Source organism: Vicia villosa, linkage group LG6, assembly GCF_029867415.1.
Source record: "Vicia villosa cultivar HV-30 ecotype Madison, WI linkage group LG6, Vvil1.0, whole genome shotgun sequence".
Taxonomy (NCBI): Eukaryota; Viridiplantae; Streptophyta; class Magnoliopsida; order Fabales; family Fabaceae; genus Vicia; species Vicia villosa.
In genome coordinates, this window is record NC_081185.1 from 4,380,310 (window position 1) to 4,383,291 (window position 2,982).

Consider the following 2,982-nt stretch of genomic DNA (forward strand, 5'->3'; position numbering starts at 1 on the left):
ATTCAAAAATGGAATAGGCCAAGAAATCTTTTATTGATCTAAATATTTTGATATACGAAAATTTCATAATGATCCAAATATTTTTGTAAATGACACCTAAACAAAAATAATATTTGTATATGGAAAAAAATCTATTATTTACGAAAATGATATTTATGATCCAAATATTTTTATTCCAAAATGGTATACGGGAAAATAATTTACTATTGATCTAAATATTTTTATATACGAAATTTACTATTGATCCAACTTTGAGGTATGTATACGGGAAAAAAATCTATTATTGATCTAAATATTTTTATATACGAGAAATGACATTAATGATCAAATATTTTTATCCTAAAATGGTATATGGAAAACAATCTACTATTGATCTAAATATTATTTTATACAAAAATTTAATATTGATCCAAATATTTTTGTAAAACCTAAGCGGCGATTTTGGGGGTGAATAGGGAGGGCGCGCGGCCGGCCGTGGAAACAAGCGGTGCAAACGCCGCCGGCGAGTGTGAGTGTTCTCGTCGGGCTCATCATCTCAGGGAGAAATCAAAGCTTCAACATTAGTCACTAAGGCTAGTAGAAATGGCATCCTAGAAACGATTCCGGAGGAAGTGAAAGAACACGAAGATCCTAATCCAAAGCAGATGAAACCCTGGGTGGACATTATCAAAGATAATCAGACTTCAACAAATGGCATGAATATAGAATACACAGTACCACAAATTATGGATGGGGAAATTGAGGTGCAAATTGAAGATCAAGATATGGTGTCAGAGATTAAGTTCTGGGAAAATGCTCTTATAATGTACGTAATTGAAGGTGATCTCACTATGACGGCAGTGAAAATTTTCATGGTAAAAACATGGAACTTTTCGTCGCTTCCAAATCTCTACTACAGAGATGAAGGGTACTTCATCATCCATATGAAATCGAAGGAAGACAAGGAGGTTGTGCTGCGCAAAGGACCCTACACTATCTTTAGAAAACCTATGTTCTTATTGGAATGGAGGCTAGAGTTTACTCTAGACAAGGATGCGGTGCGGGTGATGCCTATTTGGGTTACACTTCCACAGCTCCCTCTAGGCTATTGGGGTGAAAGGAGCATAGGAAAAATTCTGAGTGCCATTGGTAAGACTATTATGACTGACGAATGCACATCAAAGAAATTAAGAATATCTTATGCTAGAATCTTGATTGATGTAGACATTACTGTGGAGCTGAAAGATTCTATTAGTATCAGAGATCCTAAAGGCAACAAATGGATGCAAATGGTGGAGTATAAATGGAAACCTCCCTTCTGTCAAAATTGTGGTAAAGGTGGACAAAATTGTGAGAAAAAAAAAGATACTACTAGACCTGCACAGAAATGGATAGAGAAGAAACCTCCCATCATAAAACCACCATCCAATGAATCAGTTGTAACAACTACACAGGCGGATAAGGGAGAGGAAAACACTGAGAATGGGGATGATTGGAAGATGGTATCAGGTACTAGACTCACTGGAAAAGCTAAATCAAGGGGTAAAGCTATCATGGTGGAGGACAGTGTCGTGAATCAAGCAGAATTGGTAGGATGTAGCAATGATTTTGGCATCCTTGGGGAGGGGGATGGCCAAGAGATTGATATTACATAATTCTCACATGGAATGTGAGGGGCCTGAATAAGAGGGCAAGGCATCTTGAGATTAGTGGCCATCTCAAGAAGATAAATGTACCTTGTATTGCTCTTTTGGAAACTAAAGTCAAACAAAATAATGCACCTAGAATAAGGCAGCTTTTTGGTCAAGAGTGGAGTTGGTCTGATAATTATGAGAAGCACATAAATGGAAGAATTTGGATTATGTGGAAACATAAGGAGGTTCAAATACATGTTCATTATTGTGGTGAAAAATTTATTCATTGTGATATGCAGGATTTGAGTGGCCACAAGATCTGTTGGGTTACTTTTGTCTACGCACACAAGCAAATTGGGGCAAGGAGAAATTTATGGTTAGATATCAAAGGTTTAGCTGGAGGCATCCTGGAGCAATGGTTAGTGGTTGGAGATTTCAAAAATGTATTAACTAGTGCAGATAGAATTGGGGGCAACCAAGTGCAGAGAGCATAATTTGAGGACCTTACAAACATGATGTCAGAGGCACAGCTACTCGAGGTAATCACTTTACGTGGTGTAATAAACATACTCACAGGCTTATCTATTCTAAAATAGACAGAGCTATATGTAACAAGGAATGGTTTGTGAAATATCTAGATTGTGAAGTGGAGATTCTGCAAGCTCACATATCAGATCATAGTCCTATCAGAATCCGGATGCAGGGGTACCAAAGGACAACACATCATAATCAAGCAAGATTTCGTTTCATCAATAACATTGTGGAAAAACCAAAATTTCTTCAGGTTGTTAGCACGAGTTGGAGGAATACTGTGCAGGGTAGCCCTATGTATGTTCTATGGCGAAAACTGAAGAGATTACAACCCTTTCTTAGGGGGTTAAATAGAAGTGTAACATCTGAAGTAAGGAAAATTCAGGAGTATAGGCTGAAACTGCAGCAGACTCAGCTTATCTTGGAGAATGATCCTTTTAATACTATGCTGATTCAGGAAAGGCAAAAGCTAATTGGATCAAATTAGGGGATGCTAATAATGCATACTTCCATGCAATTGTAAGAGGAAGGCAAAAACAGAATGGAATCCACATTCTGGGTGATCAAAATGGGAGAAACCTCACTGAGCTAAAAGATATGGAAGATGAGGTGTTAAGATTTTATAAGGAGTTAGTAGGGACAACTGCTACTAATCTTCTTCATGTGGACATTGAGGTGCTTAGACAAGGAACTCAATTAAAAGATACAAGCAAGAGAAATCTGATTCTTCCAATTACTGAACAGGAGATATGGAAAGCTCTCAGAAGTATAGGTGACACAAAAGCTCCAGGACTTGATGGATACAATGCCAAATTTTTTAAACAAGCCTGGAACATTG